Source organism: Lithobates pipiens, unplaced genomic scaffold, assembly GCF_037356315.1.
Source record: "Lithobates pipiens isolate NorthernLeopardFrog02 unplaced genomic scaffold, aLitPip1_a1.2 Scaffold_19, whole genome shotgun sequence".
Taxonomy (NCBI): Eukaryota; Metazoa; Chordata; class Amphibia; order Anura; family Ranidae; genus Lithobates; species Lithobates pipiens.
Genome location: NW_027507764.1, coordinates 477,732,807 through 477,757,966, shown reverse-complemented (window position 1 = coordinate 477,757,966; position 25,160 = coordinate 477,732,807). Strand labels below are relative to the sequence as shown.

The 25,160-nt window shown below is 40.2% G+C and overlaps 1 long non-coding RNA gene across 2 annotated transcripts in view; it reads left to right on the top strand.

Moving 5' to 3' along the window:
* LOC143998363 (uncharacterized) overlaps window positions 1–25,160 on the top strand; it is a 50,459-nt gene that overhangs the window by 12,108 nt on the left and 13,191 nt on the right. The window contains exons 2-4 of one of the 2 annotated variants that reach the window (XR_013277883.1): window positions 10,653–10,997; window positions 11,620–11,795; window positions 19,325–19,379. This is a non-coding gene — a long non-coding RNA (uncharacterized LOC143998363). The remainder of the gene's footprint in view (window positions 1–10,652; window positions 10,998–11,619; window positions 11,796–19,324; window positions 19,380–25,160) is intronic. The other variant, XR_013277882.1, reaches the window with a different exon arrangement.

Sequence of the window (25,160 nt, the reverse complement as noted above, 5' to 3'; positions counted from 1 at the left end):
AACCTCATTTCTCTGCACACGGTACTGGCATTGACTAATGAGTGAGGCTTGGTGTTTTGCTTGCTTTGCCCAGCTTAAATAAAATATCAACCATAGTCATCAAATTATCCCAAACATAGAATTCTTACTTGGCATTAACAAAAAATAACTTATGAAACTTAGCATGAGGTAATCAGATTCTATTATTGACTAAATATTTTTTAAAGTACCAGCCTTAAATTAATTTTAAAAAAGCGATCGACAAGAAAAAATTATGAATAATGTAATTCTTTGTTTGTTTGTTTGAAGCATGGGTGATAAAACTGGGTGATATCTGACTGTGATTAATGCAGTCAAGAAAAAAACTAATTTAGGTAACTTGTACCAAGAGGATAATTTTCTCAATTATTGGGCCCTGGCTGACAAGCTTCATTCTAATTACTTGATCACTTAGCAATCAAAATACTAAATGGCAATTTAAAGATTTAACTGCTAAGCAGTGCATTGATGTAAAATAGGGCATCCTATTAAATATATAATTGTTGGCACAAAGCTTAATTACTTTTAAACTTCTGCTACTTACGGCTAGGATTGGCAGCTGTGTACACTCCAACTGTTGCCTAAGTGGGTCTTCTATGGAAATATCTGAAACACTTGGCAGGTGCTTAAAATATATTAGTTTCTTCATGAAGCTACCTTGAGCAAGGTGTTCAAGTTCAGTAAATATATTTCTAATTGCACACCAAATTGCATTTACACTTTCTTTACCACTGTGTTTTCCAAAATTTGTAACATGTGCCATTGGCACTTATTCATAAAGGTGATACAACTCAGGATTCAGTATGTATGGGAAGGGCAGTGTTGTACAAGAACATGGTATAAGAAACTAGAAGGAAAATGTCAAACTACTAAATTTAACAAGGTCGGTAATGTCAGTGCACAGTCCGGACAACAAACATCCAAGGTGTGGGCTGCAGCACACTATAACAAACCACAGACCAAAAATCACCTTCTCTAAAGAATGCTATCCAAAATACAGTGATGTGAAAAAGTGTTTGCCCCCTTCCTCATTTCCTGTTCCTTTGCATGTTTGTCACACTTAAGTGTTTCGGAACATCAAACCAATTTAAACAATAGTCAAGGACAACACAAGTAAACACAAAATGCAATTTGTAAATTAAGGTGTTTATTATTAAAGGTGAAAAAAAAATCCAAACCATCATGGCCCTGTGTGAAAAAGTGATTGCCCCCTAAACCTAATAACTGGTTGGGCCACCCTTAGCAGCAACAACTGCAACCAAGCGTTGGCGATAACGTGCAATGAGGCTTTTACAGCGTCCTGGAGGAATTTTGGCCCACTCATCTTTGCAGAATTGTCCTAATTCAGTTACATTAGAGGGTTTTCGAGCATGAACGGCCTTTTTAAGGTCATACCACAACATCTCAATAGGATTCAGGTCAGGACTTTGGCTAGGCCACTCCAAAGTCTTAATTTTGTTTTTCTTCAGCCATTCGGTGGTGGACTTGCTGGTGTGTTTAGGATCATTGTCCTGCTGCAGAACCCAAGTTCGTTTCAGCTTGAGTACACGAACAGATGGTCGGACATTCTCCTTCAGGATCTCTTGGTAGACAGCAGAATTCATAGTTCCTTTTATCATGGCAAGTCTTCCAGGTCCTGAAGCAGCAAAACAGCCCCAGACCATCACACTACCACCACCATATTTTACTGTTGGTATAATGTTCTTTTTATGAAATGCAGTGTTCCTTCTACGCCAGATATACTTGGACACACACCTTCCAAAGAGTTCCACTTTTGTCTCATCGGTCCACAGAATGTTGTCCCAAAAGTCTTGGGGATCATCAAGATGTGTTGTGGAGAAATTGAGACGAGCTTTGATGTTCTTTTTGCTCAGCAGTGGTTTTCTCCTTGGAACTCTGCCATGTAGGCCATTTTTGCCCAGTCTTTTCCTGATGGTGGAGGCATGAACGCTGACCTTAACTGAGGCAAGTGAGGCCCGCAGTTCCTTGGACGTTGTTGTGGGGTCTTTTGTGACCTCTTGGATGAGTCGTCGCTGCGCTCTTGGGGTAATTTTGGGCGGCCGGCCACTCGTGGGAAGGTTCACCACTGTTCCATGTCTTCGCCATTTGTGGATAATGGCTCTCACTGTGGTTCGCTGGATTCCCAAAGCTTTGGAAATGGCTTTATAACCCTTTCCAGACTGATAGATCTCAATTACTTTCTTTCTCAATTGTTCCTGAATTTCTTTGGGTCTCGGCATGATGTGTAGCTTTTAAGTATCTTCTGGTGGACCTTACTGTGTCAAGCAGCTCCTATTTAAGTGATGCCTTGATTGTGAACAGGTGTGGCAATAATCAGGCCTGGGTGTGGCTAGAGAAATTGAACTCAGGTGTGGACAACCACAGTTATAGTATGTTTTAACAAGGGGGGCAAACACTTTTTCACACAAGGCCATGATGGTTTGGATTTTTTTTTCACCTTTAATAATAAACACCTTCATTTACAAATTGCATTTTGTGTTTACTTGTGTTGTCCTTGACTATTGTTTAAATTGGTTTGATGTTCCGAAACACTTAAGTGTGACAAACATGCAAAGGAACAGGAAATGAGGAAGGGGGCAAACACTTTTTCACACCACTGTACAGTTCAGTTGCTGCATAAAATCATAATGAGGAGAATGTGATGATGATTGTTGGTGCCAAATGAGGTTGTTACAGTGTTTTGGAAATTGTTTACCTCTGGGGCAAAAACATATCTTGTTAATGAGAAAGGTACTGCTGGCCTTCTAAGTGAAACACCTCGTTAATGAAGGAATTCAAAAATGATTTGCCCACCCTGCTCATGCTGCTTGAAGGGTCACAACTGTTTAAATAACTACTTTCTTTTTATGCTGGAGTAAATAAATTAAATCTATGAATGTTCAGTATGTTCAACCTTGGGCAGCAGAAGACCATGCTGAGGTCAACTCTTGTCAACTAAGATCAGTAATTTGAACTGAAGAATGGAAAAATTTTGCCGGGCCCTAGTATATATTGAAAAATACTTACTGACACAGGTGCTGATTCCATCCTGCTGGTTTTGAAGACTCCCTTGCCTGTGGCTTAACCCCTTTGGAACCCGAGCTCCAGTAGTCAGGATTTGGGGGTTCTTCCCACCCAAAACTCTTCAAACCTCTGAAATTCTAATACGGACTTATCATTCTGGAAAGTACTGGAAATCAGTACTCTCTAGCCAAACTACTCTGGAACACCTCATCTGCATGGGTGAGAACCCCAGAGTACTCAAGCCTGATTTCAAAACTGTCCCCATTGAAGGGACCACAACTTAAATACTGGAGAAATATGCCTGCCATCCAGAACACATTCCTGTTGTCCTGTACAACACACATAACATGATTCTTTTAGAACCCGAAGGTTCACAGCATGAATGTGGGGCTGACAAATCATCAAGAATACTGCAAAGCCATACAGTTAGTTTGAACCAAAATCCCTAGCGAATGTTCTAGCTAGTAGTAAATTATAAAAAGGGCAGATTGGGAAGTTGTTTTGAGCCCTGATCTTCAGTAAGGCCTATAGAGGTGCAAAAAAATACTCATGTAGTAGCACCCCCGTACCACTTGGTAATTTGGGGTTCTCTGATCTGTGCCTTAACCCCAATAACAACCTTAGGCCCTCTAGCACACCTGGTTAAATAAAATCACTGTAGACACAAGTGCAAAGGACCACAGACTGTAGCAAAGCAAATGTGTATTTTACTAAGGATTTTTAAGGCAACAAGAAGAGACAAATATAAATGCAGATAAATTCAATCTCAAACTTTGGTCTTAACAAACATACAAAAGATATGCAATGCAATGGAAAGTTACAGTACATCATACAGTAATAACCTGTAGGCCCTGGAAGAACCTATAACTCCAGTTATAAATGAGAAGAGAATGGCCTTCCTGTGTCAAACTGCTCGCTTAAAATCCTGGTGCTACAGGCACAGAAAGTATTATTCACAATTATAATACAACAATTTGGAAGGAATGCAATAATCAGCATCTGAGTAGAGTTTCCCTTAATGTGTGCAGATGTTATGCACTGAGTACTTTAAAGGGGTTGTAAAGGTAAATGTTTTTTCACCTTAATGCATTCTATGCATTAAGGTGAAAAAACATCTCACACTGCCCGCGTCCCCAGTCCCCCCGTTTTACTTACCTGACCCCTCGAAAATCCCGCGCTCGCCCCCGCCGTCCTCTTCGCCGCTCAGCCTGGCCGCTGATTGGCTGGAGTGGATGGATTGAAAGCAGCGCAGCCATTGGCTCGCGCTGCTGTCAATCACATCCAATGACGCAGCGCGCCGGGGGGCGGGGCCTTGTGATACAGCGAGCGGCTATAGCCGCCGGCTGTATCACGGGAGCGCGCCCACAGTGCTTCTCACCAATGCGAGGGAGCTCGCATTAACGTGAGAAGCACCTGCGGGAGGAAGCAGAGACAGCCGCCGAGGGACCCCAGAAGAGCAGGTTCGGGGCCACTCTGTGCAAAACGAGCTGCACAGTGGAGGTAAGTATGACATGTTTGTTATTTTAAAAAAATAAAAAATTTTACTTTACAACCCCTTTAAGTGGGGTAATAGAAAGTGAAGAAGTAATTGTAGTGTATATGTCCAGAGTCTTCAGCTAGCTCAACAAGGGCCCTGAGGAATTACTGTGTAATGGCAACCAGCAATAAAGAATATCATATAAAATGTTTCCTTTGGAAGATCGAATGTACAGAGATAGGATAAAGTTGTCTGCATGCTGTGTGTTTGTAGTGTGTACACAGGGTGGGCTCAATTATCCCTCCTCCACCAAAGGATTTGGACCAGTGCATAAAGCAAGGTCCATAAAGACATGGATGAGTGAGTTAGGGGTGCAGGGAATTGACAGGCCTGCACAGAGTCCTGACTTCAACCTGATAGAACACCTTTTGGATGAATTAGAGCGGAGACTGTGTGCCAGGCCTTCTCATCTACATCAGTCCCCCACAAATGCATTTCTGAAAGAATGGTCAAACATTCCCATAGACGCTCTCCTAAACCTTGTGGACAGCCTTTCCAGAAGAGTTGAAGCTGTTATAGCTAGGAAGAGTGGGCCAACTCAATATTGAACCCTACGCACTAAGACTGGGATGCCATTAAAGTTCATGTGCGTGTAAAGGCAGGCATCCTAATACTTTTGGTAATATAGTGTAGATCAGTGGCTGCTGGTGCTCACTATTTGGAAGGGGGGGGTGGCACAAACTAACACCAACACCCCACCCCACAATGCGGGAGACAGATGGCAGTGATCAATCCTTCCTGTGCAGACCACCCTGTCATAAGACTCCCTGGTCAATGGGGTCTTTCTGATTGGCCGGGAGGAGCATGAGGAAGACACTCATTAAAGTAGCATGGGGTTCATGAACTTAAAACAGGCAGCACCTTATTGAATGCATAATGCAAAGAATTCTGGGTGTTTTGAAGGCTTTACCTAGTATTCAACAGATTTACCTAATGAAGTTGAACACCTTTTACAAAAGCATATTGTGTTACATCTAAAGGAGGATAGCACTAAAACAAAAGCACAGGAAGCATCTCTCTACAAAAAAGTCTAGTTATTATTATATTACTTAAAATGGCATGTTAGAATTTTTTCACATTTATTTACATTTTTTTTATAAATATGTTAACAAATCATGTTCATTATATGATTTATATTCGTCTTCATATCCCTGTGGAATTTGCTAACCGTGATTTTTGGTCACTCCGCAGTGATTTGCATCATCACATTTTATGTTACACCCATTGACTTCCCCATTAATGTCATGGCTCTGCAAGGTAAGATTTACGTCTGATGCTCTTATCAAAAATGTTTTTTTGTTTCCCTAGACAATTTGGACCTAGATTTCATGAAAGAAGTCAGGAAGCATTCAATAAAACTTTTTGAATGCTTTTGCAAGTACTGACATTCTGATCAAGATGGTTTTTGTACTTTTCTTTCTTGTGGAATCAGCTTGTTTGATGCACTTGTTTAAAGCACAGGAAATATGGTAGTTTACTCAGCAGAATGTATGGTTTGCCTTTAGCTGGTCTCTCTTTACAAAAGTGCAGAATATTGTGAAGGAAATAAAAGGGTTGCATATGGGAAACCATTAGAGAGGAGAAAACATGGATGCCTTCTTGGATAGTTCCAGATAAACATTATTAACTGAGACAGGATATGACTTTATTAGGGTAGGTGTTACTGTGAGAAGGTTGCGATGGTGGTACCCAAATATCTACAAAATGAAAAAGTATGCCTCACTGGATAATTTTACTGCCATTTTAATTTTTTTTACATTTTTTTTTACATATTTACATTTGACATTTTTACTTTTTTTTTTTTTTACATGTAGCACTGACCCACGAAGGAGCTGCTGGTTTGAATTGGGCCTGCACTCTACTGAGAAACCCCACTAACTTTACTCAGTCCCCTTGGCACAGCTGTGGTGCAATGTAATACAGTACAATATAAGACAATGCAAAGTATCTGTATTATACCCTCAGGATCCGCTGGCTCCACCTGGTGAGGAAAAACAGTACTCCACACAACTGTATACGTAACCAGAAATATTGTTTACTGCAAAGTATTTAGAAGGGTGATTACAGAAATTGTGTTGTCATCCCAACATAGGACGACAGCACAATATGTTTCAATATAAAACAATATAAACTGTATATTTATATATATGTAGACCTGGGAGCTTCCCTTACTTTAAAGGCTATACGTGAGATCTCACTTAAAGTACTTTATCCGGGGTCTTCTTTCTTCTCTAGCTAAAGTCACTCCTTTGTTATTTGTAATCCAAAGTCTGTGGAGGGTTAAGCTGAAGTGCTCCTGGTGTAACTCCAATAACTTATTTACAATGCTTGGTAGATAGGCCTCAAGCCTGCTTAGTGTCAGTTGCTCTGCTACTCCTCCATGGAACCACAGATTCCAGTGAGGCCTGTATGTGAGTCTAACTGCGTGCAAAAGTTAACAAATGGTGGGCTGTAACCCGCTCACCAAACTGGATCGAAGTTTCGTGTGATCCCTTTGGTCCGGTGACTGTAGCTTGCCTCTCAGTCAGCTGGGCCAGACGCTCTGTATCACTCTGCTGAATGAATCCGGTTCTCCGATTCTCCACTGAGTGTCTCTGGACCTTCCCAATCCAGTCCCCGTCTTTCAGGCTCCATCAGATCACTTTACAAATGGACAAATGGACAGGCTGACATTTCATGATGGCTACAGGCCCCTTTCTCCGGGAAGCCTCCCCACAGATCCGCACAGGCAGGCAACGTGATCCCAAGATACCTAAAATGGCCGCTCGGGTCCCTTTTATCCCCTACCCAGCATGCACTGCGTAAGAGAGTGTTCATGGGTAGGTCACACAGACTCCTGGGTAACAAGGTCAACCTTCTCAATCACAACAACAGTCACTTCCTGTACAAGTCTTTAGGTTGTTCTGAGGTAAAGATATACAGGTGCGTTACCCATATTTGGTCACTAGATGGCTCTTGTATGGAACCACAGTAATGTCCATTACCTTACATTAAAGTATACATAACCACATCAATAGGCAAGGATGTCAGCGCTACATACACTTTACATTTTTGGACATTTTACTGCCTTATGGCTCATGAAATGCCTGAGTGGAAGTATAGCTGGGTATGGTTTCTTTCTCTGTAGGCCTGTTATCCTGAATTAACCACGGACAACCCCTTTTTTGAATATACTACATTCTCTTCCTTTCTGGGAGGCATGCAAGCCCTTAAACCCCTGCATAATGTTTGTTTAAACACCGGGGTGCTCAGCATCAGCCAGCATTCTCTATCTATATACTTAGAGACCCATTTGAAACGTCCTTATTCATTACTATAATAAAGTCAGTATATACAGTAATAAAAATGTTCATCTTTGCCTATTTTTTCTTTTTTTTATGTACTATATGCTGCTTCAAGGGTTAAAATACCTTGTACTTGCAGCATGCAGGAGAGCCGGTCTGCTGCTCTCACAAATATTGCAGAGGCATGGGTCTCCAGCAGACATGTACACTGCAAAGTGGTGCATGTGAGCTGTTAATTAAAGCACTGAGCAGGGGCTCTGTTGGCTTGCTGGGACCCAGGACTTTGTGTATGGGATTAGTAGTCTGGCTGTCCAATGTACTGCCAGCAAAGAGTGATGTAATCTTTGCAGATGAATGTGATTAGTAAAAAAATAAAAGCGCAAAGCCAAAAAGACAAGCAGATTAATCACTGTATATTAGGTCTAACCACATTACAGAAATAAAAATAGAATTTCTAATAGACCATTTATATGAGGTTAATCGTACACATCTACAACTTTCTGTCTTTTCCATTAAAGAAGTAATATATTCCTTTTTATTGTTTTTTGCAGTTAATAATGGCTTACCGGATAGTTGACAATAAAGGTTCAAGTCCTGCATGTTGGTGTTGGGAAACACATTAGGGGAATTCCTAATGTATGTGTCACCTATGTTTCTCATATGCACACGGTGAAGGGCTTCAGGATTTATGGCTGATGCAGAGAAAGCACACTTTGTTTTCTCACCCTAATATGTTTTGTTCTGTGTGTTAGTGGTTTTGCTTTATATTGTAGATTTTCTATACAATCTATACAAACTTGCTTGGACTGTACCTGTGTGTCCCTGTCTTGTGCATGGCCATAGCTCCCAACTGTCCCTGATTTCCTGGTTTGGAGCAATGTCACTCTGCCTCTCTTTCCTCCTCATTTGTCCCTCATTTTGGTCTGATCTATATAGTTGTATATAAAGTGCACTTTTTATATTTCAAAAAGTGTTTCCCAGAGCTAAACCTTTCATTCAATTTCGAAATCGCTGCATTTGTAAATTTGAAAAGCCAATATAAAGTAATAGTAGTGGTAAAAAAAGCCCTTGTGGATTTAATTAACTTTTTTGGGGGGTAATTCTCCTTTATGGGGGCGTGACAGGGAGCGTGGCCTATGCTTACACACATTTGCTAGTAGGTGTCCCTCATTACTCTCAAAATGTTGGAGGTATGCATGGTTTACTATATATATATATATATATATATATATATATATATATATATATATAGACATAGATATAGTGACAGTGTGAGGCACTGCCACTGTAAAAATCTAGGAGAAAATGAAACGGGATTTCTGAGCAGAGAAAGATGCATTTTTCCCTTCTCTGGATTCTGGGATTCTGTAAACCTGGATTAAGGCCTGGAGCTTGAAGCTTGATGCTTCCAAAGTGTCTTGGATAGGACAAAACCTTCAATCCCATGTCCAGATTTTACTGGATGCCTAAAGCCTGTGTGAGTGCACAAGTGTGCAGGTTTGTTATATACAAAGCATGAGGATAACTACTGTGTGGGCAACTAATGTTTATGCAAACTTTCCATTTTGTTCAATAAAAGTGGGCTGCCAGGCTCTTAAAGTGCATATATATATATATATATATATATATATATATATATATATATATATATATATACACACCCTAGATTACCAAAGTATTGAGATGCCTGCCTTTACACGCACATGAACTTTTATGGCATCCCAGCTTCAACTTCTCTGGGAAGGCTGTCTGCAAGGTTTTGGAGTGTCTATGGGAATGTTTGACCATTCCTACAGAAGCACATTTGTGAGGTCAGGCACTGATATGGACAAGAAGGCCTGGTTCTCAGTCTCGGCTCTCATTCATCCCAAAAGTGTTCGGGTTCAGGTCAGGACTCTATGCAGACCAACCAAGTTGCTCCACCCCAAACTCACTCATCCATGTCTTTGTGGACCTTGCTTTGTGCACTGGTCCAAATCATATGATGGAGGTGGGATTATGCTGTGGGGTCATTTTTCAAGGGTTGGGCTTGGCCTGATTAATCTCCATTGCACTTATGAACATTTGCTGGCCATTAGAGCTAACTCTTGTCCCAATTTCGAAAAAAGCAAGGAAACTTTGAGCTGATTGGACAACCTCCCGACCTTGATTGATATCTGCATACAACTGTTGTCACTAGTTTACTGTAGATCTTTTGTTTCTTTACTTTCTACTTTTTGTCAGACTTTTGTGTGTTACATGCCTCATTTTGTAGCTCTTGCTGATACCCCTTTGTACAACGGAATAATCTATCTGTCTCAAATTCCTGGAATGTGTGACATACTGTAGATCACAGCCAGATTTATAAAAAATTTATAAAAATGTATTGTTGAAAAAAAAAAATGACCGTATGCAGACTCTAATTGTAAGAAACACCCACAATGCCACTGGTGACCAGAGACCATGTCCTCTTCGCCTATGCAGTAATTGACATAACATAGCTGATGACAGCATTTTATATTTATGACAAGAAAAGGGTACTTTTTTTACTTGAAAATATAATGTTATTTGGTAATGCTGACATGTGTCATCTTGATTCATGTGAAGTGTGATTTTTAATGATAGGTCCACTTAAGTTGTCAGCTCGTGTTATATCAAGGTTGTGGATTTTATGAATTTAAGAGTTAGCTATATAGTTCAATATGATAAAATAGTATTCTGCAGACACGAATACAGGTAACACATTTTTTTTTCTTTTTAAGATTTTTTTTTTTTTTTAAGTGTCTTTTTTTTTTCTTTCTTTTTTTTAGGTCAGTGGAATTTTTCTAAAAAATAACCAGTAAGTGAACACAATGTTCTTTTACAGCATGTAGCTGCACTGATAAGAAATAATATAGCAAACAATGGCATAAAAAGGGGAACAACCAAATATCCATTTAAAGAACAGTAGAAGTAAATGATGTTATTACACAATCATGCAAGGAAGTAAATAGGCTGGTCACTCTTTTTAATGATATCACATGTCCAAGAGTTAAGGAAAACTTAGAGGAGACTTGGAACTCAATGAAGAAGATATGAACAGAGAAATCAAAACAGAGAAAAGTTGGGAGGAGTTGAAGAGAAGAAAGCAAAAAAGCAAGCTCAAGCTTCCACAGGTTTGTTATCGGTCACATTACTTTAATTTCACAAACAGTAATGGGGTACTGGAGCTATTATTGGAACATACGACCCACCAATTAAAAATCTGCAAAGAGGTGGTAGTTGCAGAGAGTCTTGTGACTTGTTTCAGCAAGACCAGCACCATTCATGTTTCTTGTCCTGCTGAAGTATTTATCTTCTGTCAGGGAAGAATTAGTATAAGACCTGGCAAACATGGCAATATCCAATATGGTCGTGCTAATTTGCGCATTTTGTGCATTATGGCGCATCAGAACGTGGAAATCGTGACAATTGCCAGCGTCCACTGGCCTATATAAGGACAGCAGCTCATCTCACAAATTGCTGGATTATCGTCAGCCTTTGTATTATGTGCTCCTGTTCTTCTGCTTTATTACCTGTTACCAACCGGGCTTACCCCTAACCTGTTCTGGCTTCTCTCCTGGCTCTAACCCCCACTTTCTCCACTGACCTGCTTCTACCTTTGTTCCTGATTGACATTCTTTGTTTAAACCTGGCTTAACCCTGACCATGCTTCTGCCTCTGCTCCTGCTTTACCTCCCATGTTTGACCCTCGGTCCTGTCTCCTGACTTTGCTTCCTGCATTATCCTTCTGTCAAGATCCACCAGCACCTCCAGAGAATAATCTGCTGTGACTACTTCTCTGATCCTGAGTGTCCTCACACCTGGAACCATCAGGAAGCTTCATCTTCAGGCAACCCATTGCATCTTTGGGCATAGCACCCTCTGTCACCACTTTCAGGGTGAGCCCTGTAGTTACTTCAGCCTCCAGTCAGGTACGTAACATCTCCTTTTATGCAGAACATACATTTTGTACATAGTTGTGGAAATAAACTAAGAGTGTATCTAGGTCTGGTTTGAATTTTGGAGGGCTTCATGTCATTTCTTTTTTGCTCTTATGCATGAGGTCCCCCATAAAAATCTGTAACAGACCCTTCTTTAGGATAAGGGATTTGTTAAGCTTTTTGGAAGGGGAAACTCATATTAATTGTTTATTTGGCTTTAATGCATGAGGGGCTAGCAGAAGAGCCCCATACAGTAATTTCAATCCCCTGTGTTTTGTGAAGGCCTATCTAGATTTAGGGGAGTAAGTTTAACCACTTAAGGACCACTTGCTGCATTTGTACTGTGGCAGCTTCGCTCCCCTGGGCGAATCATTGGAACTGTACGTCAGCCGCTTTGAAAGCTCTAGAGGAAGCATGCTCGCCACTGGAGCCGATGCAAGCGGCCGGCAGGCACGATGCCCACCAGCCACCCACAATTGCTCCTGACAGAGACAAAACGGAGATCTGTCAATGTAAATTGACAGATCTCCGTTCTGTCAGGGGAGGAGAGACAGATCTCCTGTTCCTACTAATTAGGAATAGTGATCGATCTCCTCCTCCAGGTAGTCCCGTCCCCCCACAGTTAGAAACACTCCCTAGGTAACACATTTAACCCCTGATTGTTCCCTAGTGTTAACCCCTTCCCTGCCAGTGACATTTATACAGTAATCAGTGGCAATTTTTAGCTCTGATCATTATATAAATGTCAATGGTCCCCAAAAAAATGTCAAAAGTGTCCGATCTCTCCGCTGCAATGTCACAGTCCCACTAAAAATCACAGATCGCCACCATTACTAGTAAAAAAAAATAAAAAAAAATGCCATAAATATATCCCCTATTTTGTAGACGCTATAACTTTTGTGCAAACCAATAAATATACAGTTATTGTGATTTTTTTTTTTACTAAAAATATGTAGAAGAAAACATATTGGCCTAAACTGATGAAAACATTTGTTTTTTCCCCCAAAAAATGTAAAATGTATTTGAATATTGTATTTGAACATATTTGAAAATTTGAATATAGTATTATAGCAAAATGAAAAAAAAAATCTTTTCAAAATTGTCCCTCTTTTTTTGTTTATAGCACCGCAAAGGTGATCAAATACCACCAAAAGAAAGCTCTATTTGTGGGAAAAAAGGACACAATTTTATTTGGGTACAGTGTCACACGACCGCGCAATTGTCAGTTAAAGTGATGCAGTGCTGTATCGCAAAAATGGTCTGGCCATTAAGGAATTAAGGAGACACATCCTTCTGGTCCTTAAGTGGTTAAAATAATCTTAGTACTCTATTCTTGAAATAGAGTCTCTATAGTATGTTTTATTACATTTTCAGCACAAAGAGTAAGTTTGATTATGATGATGAATTTTAAAGGGAAGGTTTACAGGAAGTGGTGAGTGCAGAACCCCCCAGCATTGTTGACCCTTCAGATTGAAGAACTGCAGTGCTGAGTTATGATTCTGCTACCACTGCAGCTGCTTCTTTGGAGCTGGAGGAGCAGTTCTGAATTCATATATTCCCTATATATACAGTGCCGTGAAAAAGTATTCATATCCCTTGAAATAATTTTCCACATTTTGTCATGTTACAGCCAAAAACGTAAATGTATTTTATTGGGATTTTATGTAATAGACCAACACAAAGTGGCCCATAATTCTGAAGTGGAAGGAAAATGATAATTGTTTTTTCAAAAATATATATCTGAAAAGTGTGGTATGCATTTGTATCCAGCCCCCCTGAGTCAATACTTTGTAGAACCACCTTTCGCTGCAATTACAGCTCAAAGTCTTTTTGGGGGTGTCTCCACCAGCTTTGCACATCTAGAGAATGACATTTTTGATTAAAATTGCTTAATCTCTCAGATTGGACTGAGAGAATCTGTAAACAGCAATTTTCAAGTCTTGCCACAGATTCTCAATTGGATTTAGGTCTGAAATTTGAATGGGCCATTCTAACAAATGAATATGCTTTGATTTAAACCATTCCATTGTAGCTCTGGCTGTAAGTTTAGGGTCCCATAAACTCTGACCAGCTTCCCTGTCCCTGCTGAAGAAAAGCATTCCCACAAAATGATGCTGCCACCACCATGTTTCACTGTGGGGATGGTGTATTCAGGGTGATGTGCAGTGTTAGTTTTCTGCCACACATAGCGTTTTGCTTTAAGGCCAAAAAGTTAAATTTTAGTGCCATCTGACCAGAGCACCTTCTTCCACATGTTTGCTCTGTCCCCCCCATGGCTTCTTGAAAACTGCAAACAGGATTTCTTATGGCTTTCTTTCAACAAGGGCTTTCTTCTTGCCACTCTTCCATAAAGGCCAAATTTGTGGAGTGAACAACTAAATGTTGTCCTGTGGACAGATTCTCTCATCTGAGAGGTATATCTCTGCAGCTCCTACAGAGATACCATGGGCACCACGGCTGCTTCTCTGATTAATGCTCTCCTTGTCTGGCCTGTCAGTTTAGATGGACGGCCATGTCTTGGTAGGTTTGCAGTTGTGCCATACTCTTTCCATTTTCAGATGATGGATTGAACAGTGCTCCATGAGTTAATATATGTGGAACCAACATCCCTTATGTGTATACAAGGAACAAAATTTAGGTGGTATGGGACTTTAAAGGTGCACATGACACAGTTAATATAAAAGAATATAATTGTATTAAATGGAAATATCTTTGCATACAATACATCCGCATCCAGTTATGTAAACAGAGACACTATGATGTTGAGTTGCTGTTTCCACACTTGTATTCTACATGTTTTGCCGTGAGGCTTCTTCAGGAAACATTTAGAATCTCATCTACTGAGCAAGTAAACATACATATCTACTAAATATTAATGATACATTCACAAAAAGAAATACACATTACATATAGAAAAACAGAATATTATGCATACAGTATATCACAAAAGTGATTACACCACTCACATTTTTGTAAATATTTTATTCTATCTTTTCATGTGACAACACTGAAGAAATGACACTTTGCTACAATGTAAAGTAGTGAGTGTACAGCTTGTAAAACAGTGTAAACTTGCCATCCCCTCAAAATAACTCAACACACAGCCATTAATGTCTAAACTGCTGGCAACAAAAGTGAGTACATGTGAAAATGTCCAAATTGGGCCCAAAGTGTCAATATTTTGTGTGACCGTAATTATTTTCCAGCACTGCCTTAACCCTCTTGGGCTGGAGTTCACCAGAGCTTCACAGGTTGCCACTGGAGTCCTCTTCCACTCCCCCATGATGACATCAGGGAGCTGGTGGATGTTAGAGACCTTGCACTCCTCCACCTTCCGTTCGAGGATGCCCCACAGATACTCTATAGGGTTTAGGTCTGAAGACATGCTTGGGCCGTCCATCACCTTTACCCTCAGCTTCTTTATCAAGGCAGTGGTTGCCTTGGAGGTGTGTTTGGGGTCGTTATCATGTTGGACTACTGCCCAGCAGCCCAGTCTCCGAAGGGAGGGAATCTGCTTCAGTATGTCACAGTACATGTTGGCATTCATGGTTCCCTCAATGAACTGTAGCTCCCCAGTGCCGGCAGCACTCATGCAGCCCCAGTCCATGACACTCCCACCACCATGCTTGACTGTAGGCAAGACACACTTGTCTTTGTACTCTTCATCTGGTTGCCACCACACACGCTTGACACCTTCTGAACCAAATAAGTTTATCTTGGTCTCATTAGACCACAGGATATGGCTCCAGTAATCCATGTCCTTTGTCTGCTTGTCTTCAGCAAACTGTTTGCGTGCTTTCTTGTGCATCATCTTTAGGGGCTTCCTTCTGGGATGACAACCATGCATATCAATTTGATTCCGTGTGTCGCATATGGTCTGAGCACTGACAGGCTGACCCCCTACCCCTTCAATCTCTGTAGCAATGCAGGCAGCACTCGAATGTCTATTTTCCAAAGACAACCTTTGGATATGACGCTGAGCAAGGGCACTCAATTTCTTTGGTCGACCATGGCGAGACCTGTTCTGAGTGGAACCTGTCCTGTTAAACCACTGTATGGTTTTGGCCACCGTGCTACAGCTCAGTTTCAGGGTCTTAGCAATCTTCTTATAGCCTGGGCCATCTTTATGTAGAGCAACAATTCTATTTTTTTCAGATCCATAGAGAGTTCTTTGCCACAAGGTGTCATGTTGATCTTCCAGAGACCAGTATGAGAGAGTGACAGTGATAACACCAAATTTAAAACACCTACTCCCCATTCACACCTGAAACCTTGTAACACTAACGAGTCACATGCCATCGGGGAGGGAAAATGGCTAATTGGGCTCAATTTTCACAGGGGTGTACTCACTTTTGTTGCCAGCAGTTTAGAATGGCTGCGTGTTGAGTTATTTTGATTGCACAGCAAATTTACGTTGTTATACAAGCTTTACAATGTAGCAAAGTGTAATTTCTTCAGTGTTGTCATATGAAAAGATAGAATAAAATATTTACAAAAAATGTGAGGGGTGTACTCACTTTTGTGACATACTGTATATATACATATGGATGCACCCCCATAAATGGCAAGGGTCCCCAAATATTGGTTCCTACCTCAATGTAGTGAGGGTTTGGAGCCAAGTTATAGCCAAATCACAAGGAAGTAGTAAGGTTCAATATCCCTATACATCCAACTGACTGAAAACGATCACCCAAATGAACCGGATCTCCAGCAGGGAGGAGTATATGTAGCCGAAATGTACACAACTAAAGGGGTGTGACCTATAAATCAATCAAAGAATATCATATCTATATAAGTTCATGCTACCATTTCCAAAGCATTTAAGCAAACCAATGTTCAAACAAATAATGCTTACATAGAGACTTCCTTAAATAGGAGACTGAGAGCCTAAGGATGCATCAAACCGTATCAGTTGTCTGACCAAAGGGCGGCCAACTCTATAGTTCTAAAGGAGACACAAACTCATCCAATGAATAAAGTATTCCCTCTAACATTACCCTACATTCCGCTAGGAATGCATGGTCTACTGCACATCAAGAACTAAATTCTAGCTGTACCTGCTTCCATTTATCAATGATCCATGGGTCCAAGTACTCCGAAGAAAGAAGGGGCCTACGTTCATCCAGAGATGTCACCAATAGGACTGATAGCTGTAGTATGGGGAATAACTAAGATCAAGTTTGCCAACATAGCTGTGTATTGATCTGAGTCCGTTCGTATAAGCAGACATACCTATTTGCCGTCATTGAAGATGTAGAGCTCCCAGGGGCAACAACAACATGGCCTCTGCCATGTGGGTCCATTTTTACCCCTCCCTGTTGCGTCAGACGCAAATTTCATGCCATCATGATGCAACGTGGTTGCAAATGGAAGGGGCCATGTGACAGAGGCCAACCCCCGGTCACCAGCCGAGACCACACACCGCGGCATCAGTCAGTGAGTGAGGACATCACCCTATACAGCCATGCCCCAGGGCGGAGCCAAAAGGGAGACACCATCTATCCCAATGGTTGTGATGCTCACGGACCGTGACACAGCGGGAGGCCAGGGCCACTGAATCAGATGCGATCTCTCAATGGCGGGTGGGTGCCCATGGATGACAGGGGCCAAGGAATGACCCTACATCGTGAGGCCAAACCCCATGGGTGCCCTCAGGCGTCCATACAGGGATCCAATAGGCGACTGGGCGACCAAACCGGATGGAGTAATCCACTATGTTCATTACTCCAAAGTGGTCACATGCATACAAACATGTAAACAGACATATGACACACATCATGGTATGGTGTGTAGTCATGGACAATATGGAGGGAGTGTATATCTGACGAAAGAGAAGGGGGGGTGGAAAAATTTAGTTGGACATTGCCAGATGTGTGGGTGCATCCATTAACAACTGCATATAAGATTGAAAAAAAAACATAAAAAAACACACTTAGTCATGATCTCTAATTGTTGCACTAGCAAACTACATATCAAGCATATCAGAACCCCTCTGCACGGGGGGATATCAACAAAACACGGCAGCACATGCCCAATCTAGGATTGACAAATAATTCCTGAATGGGTAATTGGGAGAGAGAATAATGGTATTGATTGGAGTCTGGTTAGCGCCAGTGGGACCAATGGAGTAGAGTCTGCCACTTGGTTTGATGAGGGATTACAAGTAAGGCGTGTAACTGATTCCCTCATTCAATCCAGGATATCTAGTTGCTTGTAGCAAGTTGTAAGAACTTTCTATTAATGTTTTCCTCCTGTTTAGTGCTCTGTGAGATGTTTAAAGCTTGGGATATTTTTTTTATAACATAACCATGCTTTAAACTTCTCCACAACTTTATCCCTGACTTTTCTGGTGTGTTCCTTGGCCTTCATGGTGCTGTTTGGTCACTAATGTTCTCTAACAAACCTCAGAGGGCTTCACAGAACAGCTGTATTTATACGGAGATTAAATTGCTCACAGGTGGACTCTATTTATTAATTAGGTGACTTCTAAAGGCAATTGGTTCCAATCGATTTTAGTTAGGGGTTTCAGAGAAAAAGGAGCTGAATACAAATGCACGCCACAATTTTCACATATTTATTTGTAAAAAATCTTGAAGATCATTTATAATTTTCCTGCCACTTTACAATTATGCGCCACTTTGCGTTGGTCTATCACATAAAATCCCAGTCAAACATTTACGTTTCTGATTGTAACATGACAAAATGTGGAGAATTTCAAGGGGTTTGAATACTTTTTTGAGGCACTGTAACCCTTGTCAGTTTTTTGTTTCTTGTCATCTGTGTCCTATTGGGGAGGTTTACCGTCACTTCCTGTCCCATAGCCAAAACAGGAAGTGATGGGGAAATCCCTACAAATTAACCACTTAAGCCCCGGACCAATTTGCAGCCAAAGGACCAAGTCCCTTTTTGCGATTCGGCACTGCATCGCTTTAACTGACAATTGCACGGCCATGTGACGTGGCTCCCAAACAAAATTGGCATCCTTTTTTCCCACAAATAGAGATTTCTTTTGGTGGTATTTGATCACCTCTGCGGTTTTTATTTTTTGCGCTATAAACAAAAATAGAGCGACCATTTTGATAAAAATGCAATATTTTTTACTTTTTGCTATAATAAATATCCCCAAAAAATATATAAAAAACGATTTTTTTCCTCAGTTTAGGCCGATACGTATTCTTCTACATATTTTTGGTAAAAAAAAAAATCACAATTAGCGATTATTGATTGGTTTACGCAAAAGTTATAGCGTTTACAACATAGGGGATAGTTTTATAGCATTTTTATTAATATTTTTTTTTTTACTAGTAATGGCAGCGATCAGCGATTTTTATCATGACTGCGACATTATGGCAGACACATCGGACATTTTTTACACATTTTTGTGCCCATTGTCATTTATACAGCAATCAGTGCTATTTAAATGCACTGATTCCTGTGTAAATGACACTGGCAGTGAAGGAGTTAATCACTAAGGAGCAGTGTAGGGGTTATGTGTGACGTTATGTGTTTTTTTATTGTAGGGAGACGGCGGCGCAATCCCGACCCACGGCTGGGCACTTAAAGAGCCATGTACAGGTACGTGATTGTGCCCAGCCGTGACATTCTGCAGACGTATATCGGCGTGAGGCGGTCCGTAAATGGTTAATCCATTGGGGCAACCAGGGGGCCCCAATGGATTAGCCACTTAAGGACCGCCTCACTTGGAATCTAATGGGGCCCCCTGGGTCACCAGAGCTTGGAAGATTTCTCCTCTACTGCTGTTCTGGGGACAACCCAAAATGTGGGATTTGCTTTTACTTTTGTTGATAACGATAAACAAGGTTTAAGGTTGCATCTCACTAATGGGTAGAGACACTCCACCCATTATGTCCAACCCTAGAACCCTCTCCAGTATGTCCAAACCTAAAAAAAGTCTTGCCTTCGGTTATATGTTAAGCTGAGTAGTTGAAATTGAGGTATTTCAGTGTATAGGTAAAATCAAGTCACAAGTTGCAGTACTCAAAGATTTCTCCTACACAGTTGTTATATAGACATCTGATTTGGACTTCCGGCTCTGTTTTCTCGAGCGAACATAGTCAGCAGCAAGGAAAATCAAATGTTTAAATATGTGAGATCTTGAAAATGACATGGTTGCTATGACTATGGTATTAATACAGATACAGGACATAATAGGAAATACAATCTATTCACATAAACTGAAACATAACAGTTAACACAAGGATGCATAAAGAAACCATACAATTTTGAAATTCTTATCAAACAATAGAGGATCATAACTACCTCAACATTTCTAAGTATTATTCTATCAATTGTACCCTCTTGTGTAACAGCTGCTCCATAAGGAGAGCAGCGTGTAAACACAACACTGGAAGTCTGCGTGCCACATTTGGTGAAGCCTTCCTATTGGGGTGGGAAGTGAAAAGAACAGATTAGTGCTCAATGTGCACAAACATTAGTCACAATTAAAACAAATGACACATGGAAATGATCACAAAATGCACATTTAGTACATCCATGCAACAATCTCATAAATCAGAGTATAAAAAAATCAGATTGGCATAAAAAGGATTGTCAAGGATGCAAATTTGGCCATTCTCAAGCTTTTAGCATTTTGAATGCCACCCCAGTGCACCAAGGGTGCAATGGCAGCTTATTAATTTCAATGGGATGCCTTAATGCAGCACATTGACACATAATACATGCTGTATAAGGGGGTGAGAGATGCTGCACACCACCAGCTTAACAAGTGAAAAGAAATGGGAACGGCCTCAGACTTGAGCTCCTTCTGAGCCCCTTCTCTGATGCATTTCTCCCCGTCCATCTGGACTTAATTGTAGCGATGAAGGAGTGGAGCAAGACAATTCTATTTATACATCATCAGCCACTCATAAAGCATACTGTAAAGCTGCGCACACACAATCGGATTTCCCAACGGAATTGTGTGATGGCAGGTTGTTGGCAGAAAATCTGACCGTTTTTATGCTCCATCGTTGTTATCAGATTTTCGACAGACAAATGTTGGATGGCAGGCTTTAAAATTTTCCTCAGACAAATGTCTGTTGTTGGATTTTCCGAGCATGTGTACACAAGTCCAAAGTACAAACACGCATACTCGAAAGCAAAGACAAGCCAGAAGTGGTCGCTCTTGTAAACTAGCATTCGAAATGCAGCGCACATTCTCTTCTTCTTTAATGGGATAATAATGAAGCTTCTTTGCTGGTGATACCGATAGTGTTATTGCAAACTAACTCTCAAAGGCTTTTTTCTTCTAGTGATATCAAGAATAATATTAATATGCTTGTTATTTATTTATTTTTTTGGTGCAAGTTACCACACCATTATCCTGTATTTTTGAAGATCAAAGATACATCTATGTTGGTGTCCCAATTTTACATTGTATTTTTTAAAATGTAACTGCCTTCTCCCAAACTCTCAGTTGAAGTAAAACACATGGCCAAGTATTATTCTACACATTTTTTTTATTGTACATTAAAAATAGAAAACAAATAAAGTTAGACATGCTATCTGCCAATAGAACTTAATCAAAAAGTGCATTCTATGCATCCAAAAATATAGAAAATATACCAAATCAAATCATTATTGAACCAAAAAATAAAATAAAAGCCTCATGCATGTGTCCTGCCATTTAATATAGGGGGTCAACAATGCCAAGAGTTAGTGAAAGCAGGGGTTCGTCATCCAGAGATAATTCCAAAAATCATCTGGATTATTCTACTGGAGCACCCGCAGCAAAGGCATTATGACATAATTGGTCACAATTAAAAAGCAACCAATTTTTGGTCCAAGAAATCCTCCTCCTCCTGTTCCTGAACTGGACTTGGGTCAAAGCAATAACTCCAAGGCCAATAATAAATAACACGTTATCTCCTCTGATTCCGCAACATGGCTGGTTGACAAACGGTCATTCAGAAACGGAAAAGTGTGAAATGAAATGTGCGAAATGAAAAGCGCGAATCAACACTCACCAAACCTCTACTAACACAAAATTAGCAGAAGAAGCACAAAGGATGGCACCTGACAATTGAACTTCCTCTTCTTCGGCTTGTAGTTGTCTAGTACATGGATATGCAATTAGCGGACCTCCATCTGTTGCAGAACTACAAGTCCCACGAGGCATAGCAAGACTCTGACAACCACAAGCATGACATCCAGAGGCAGATGCATGATGGGACTTGTAGTTTTGCAACAGCTGGAGGTCCGCTAATTGCATATCCCTGGTCTAGTACATCACTACATTCGTGTTTGTTGGCCGAAAATTGTGTACCATTTGTATGCAAGACAAAAATCCAGGCACACGCCTTCGGAACAAAAGTCAGAGGTTTTGTCTGCGAAAAATCCAGTCGTGTGTGTGAGGCTTTAGATTAGTTGTGTAAGTAGCACATGAAAACGGTACTGAAAAAAAGTTTTTAAAAAGATAGCTGCCTCCCCACAATGCTGTGAATGCAGATTATGATGGCATATTATTAAATATATTTAAATAAAGAAATACATAAAATAATAAAAAAAAAAAAGTAATAATCCACTGAATGTTATATCATAATTGAACTCTTGCATGTTTGTTGTTTGGGAGTTGAGACAGGTAATCCAAACGGCATCGCAAATATGTAAACGTATAATAATTGATTTCAAAAAGAAAGGCTATTAATCTTACATTATCAATGGGCTTTACCTTGTGGAGATTGAAAGACTGCAGAGAAAAGAAGTACATTCTCTTGCAAACTATTATGAATCTTAATCTTCAATTAATATTGCAAAGGCGGAGATGCTTGTGTTCCATGGTGTCTCTTTATGGTAAGGCTGCAGTCCCTGAGTTTTCAGCCTTGATAAAAGGGGAGTGCTAAGGCCCAAAACACATTTGCTGTTGCAGAATAAAATCTTTTAACCACTTCCCGACCAGCGCACGACGATATACGTCGACAGAATGGCACGGGCAGGCATATTGGCGTACAGGTACGTCCAATATTCAATGCCGCCCTGCCATCGGGAGCGCGCCGCCGGCGGCACGCTCCCGCGCTGGTCGGGACCCCCGTGAGTCTGGCCGCGGGCATCCCCGCGATCGTCTCACGGAGCGGCCGAATGGAGGAAATGCTGTGTAAACAACATTTTTCTATTCTGCCTAGCAACTAGTGACGCTGATCTCTGCTCCATATGATTGGAGCAGAGATCAGTGTACACTAAATGAAAGCCCAACCCCCCCACAGTTAGTAACACACCCCTAGGAACACTTAACCCCTACACTGCCACCCACTGGTTAACCCTTTCACTGCCAGTGTCATTTACACAGGAATCACTGCATTTATATAGCAGTGATTACTGTATAAATGACAATGGTCCCAAAAATGTGTCAAAAATGTCCGATGGGTCCCCGACAATGTCGCAGTCACAATAAAAATCGCAGATCGCCGCCATTACTAGTAAAAAAAAAAAAATCATTAATAAAAATGCTATAAAACTATCCCTATTTTGTAAACGCTATAACTTTTGCGCAAACCAATCAATAATCGCTTATTGCGATTTTTTTAACCAAAAATATGTAGAAGAATACGTATCGGCCTAAATTGAGGGAAAAAAATGTTTTTTTATATATTTTTGGGAGATATTTATTATAACAAAAAGTAAAAAATAATGTGTTTTTTTCAAAATTGTCGCTCTATTTTTGTTTATAGCGCAAAAAATAAAAACCGCAGGGGTGATCAAATACCACCAAAAGAAAGCTCTATTTGTGGGGGAAAAAGGACGTCAATTTTGTTTGGGAGCCACGTCGCACGACCGCGCAATTGTCAGTTAAAGCGACGCAGTGCCGAATCGCAAAAAGTGGTCTGGTCTTTGACCAGCAAATTGGTCCGGTCTGAAAGTGGTTAAAGGACTATGCAAGCTGGTGTGGCACTCCCATCCTTTCAGAACTTTAGTAAACTTTCTGGGGGTCCAGCAAGACCCCACAGTTGCTGGTGATAGCCTCTAGGACCACCAAGGTTCAGCACTCCTACATCATAAAGATTGTCTATCTTTGTGTTATTGTGAATGCCACATAATGCAAAAAAACAAAAAAACAAAAAAAAATGTGGGTTCTGGAGAAGAGCATTTTGTTCTTTATTCAGACTAATAACATGCAATTTTCTTAATTCTTTAATAAATAAATGATTTTAGAAGCTTAGGCATCTCAAAGCAGTTGGAGGCATATTCAATAAATAGTACAAAGAATGAATGCAACGTTCAGTGACCAGCATCAACCAGCATTTACAAAAGCTAAAAAAGCACAAGATGTTATTCAGTGTTTTGTGCCTTAATTAAGACTAGCTTTTTTTTTTTTGTTTTTTTTGTTTTTTGTTTTTTTGTGGTAATTTCACATGGAGGTTTTGTTCTGCAAAATTCTTTAAGATTTCCGAAATTCAGTTAGTGTTATACAGTATATCACCATGTGTTTACCAAACACTTACATAATAGCTCTATTGCCTTTTTTCCGGCAAGCGGCTAAGTGAAATCTGACTCTCAGAATTTTCCCAATGGTCTCTTTAACAGTCTCTCACCTGTGCCAGTTGCTAATGACTGCAGTTGTCATTTTTGTCAATGTGCATTACCACATTACCTAGTCATTTGGAAATTATTTAGAAATAGTAGTATAGCAAAGGTGCTGATGTGAAGGAGCAAAATACATGAACCAAGTCATAGACTTCAATTCAGACACTTGAAGATCGCGCCGATTCAGGTTCCACTGCAAGGTCCTATTGCTAATGGACTTGAAAGACTCCTAATGATGCAAATATATAAAGCTTTCTCATTTTAATTTATTATACTAATTTATTTTCATTTACATTTTAAGGCTATACAACACTTTGCAAAGGCATTGCTGCCAGTCCTAAATTCCACAGGATATAACAACCTAATGGCTCTATAGACAAGGAAAATTATGGAGATTTTTAAGTGCACAAATAATATCAAATATATATAATAAAAAATCTTTATTTTTTTTATTTGGAAAAGCCAAAATAAAAATGTATTGTCATAAAAACAATCAAACAATGACATGTACAATATATCACAGTATTAACAGGACAGCGCTATATGATGGTTTTCCCAACATGTTTCACCCATAGATCGGGCTTCTTCAAAGGGAGGCTGTCCAATTTCAAAGTACACACCTTCTAGCATAAAAAGACAGGAAAAATGTGCAAAATCATAAATATAACAGAAAGGTTACAGTTCTTATGACACAAAGTTTACAAAATACCAAATCACTATAATGTATATAAAAATTCCACATGCACCTGCATCACTACCCCCAGGGCGAATTTTTTATGACAATACATTTTTTATTTTGGCTTTTCCAAATAAAAA